Source organism: Cephus cinctus, unplaced genomic scaffold (assembly GCF_000341935.2).
Source record: "Cephus cinctus unplaced genomic scaffold, Ccin1 Ccin1_scaffold0627, whole genome shotgun sequence".
Lineage (NCBI taxonomy): Eukaryota > Metazoa > Arthropoda > Insecta > Hymenoptera > Cephidae > Cephus > Cephus cinctus.
Genome location: NW_014333269.1, coordinates 3,299 through 4,655, shown reverse-complemented (window position 1 = coordinate 4,655; position 1,357 = coordinate 3,299).

Genomic DNA, 1,357 nt, shown 5'->3' with positions numbered 1-1,357 from the left:
ATACCAATATGAAATGGGACAAACACATTGAAAATTTAATAAATAAGACTAGATATCTTATTTTCATCTTTAGTAAAATCACCAAATTTATGGAAATTAATAGACTAAAAATTATATATTTTGCTTTCTTCCATAGCCTGATTAATTATGGCATAATTGAATGGGGTGGTGCGTATCAAAACAAACTACAACTACTGCAAAAAGTTCAAACAAGAATTTTAAAAATTATAAATAAAAACACCTTTTAAAATAAAATTCCACTAAACCTGAAGCAATCTTTCGCAAATGAAAGTCTTCGGTACTACCATGACAATCTTAATCATCAGTACATCAACTCGGCGAGTAAAACTCGACATAAAATAATAATACCACCAAAGTATAATAAAACTGTTAGTAATAAAATTAGCTATAATAAAGCAATTAGTATATTCAATAAATTACCAAATGAACTCAAAGTTATACAAAAAAGAACAAATATAAAAAAAATAGAAGATTGGCTTAGAATCAATGAATAAAACAAAAACAACAATGAAAATAGAAAATAGATATCACTATTTTAATCACAACACACAAATGAGGTTAATTAGAGTTGGAACGAAGAGAGTAAATAAAGACTTTCGTAACCTAACCAAAGTTTTTTTATATGAGTGTATGAATGTGTGAAGGAGAGCAAGATCTGAGTATGGAAGTCCGACTCGGAGACATGCTACCTTCAGAATGAATGAATTGTACGGAATGATGAGTATGGCTGGAGGTGGTTGCTGTGAAAATCACAGCATAACTATTCAGCGTTTTGTTATATTTTGTTTTTGTTAAACCGGACCTGCGAACAGGGAATTTCGATTTCCTCTGCAGGATTTGCGACGGTATAGTGTGTTATTGTGTAAAATAATATCTACTCTGTATCGAACTGCAAATGTTTATATGTAACTCTGGAATAAATAAATAAATAAATAAAACGTATTACATAACTGATCAATACTATGTTTTCTAACCAAGCAAGGCAATGGAGTTCTGACTTGACCTGACCTAAGGTAACCTAGACCTAGACCAATCCAGCACAGCACTACAACATCGTTGAGATGATTTTTTATAACTAAAACGCCATCACATAACCTAACCTAACGTAACCTAATCTAACAACTGAATTATGACATTTTCATTCAAATGTCCCTTTCGAACTAAAATTGTCCTCTTCGACCAAATTTCCCTTTCGATGAAATATCCATTCGGTCAAACGTACATTCGTTAAAATAATCTTCAATAAACTGTTTTCGATAAAATGAATTCGATTAAGTGTCCGGATTTGATCCTAATGTATTTTAACGTTCCGCTCTTATACCCCCCCCCCCCCTCT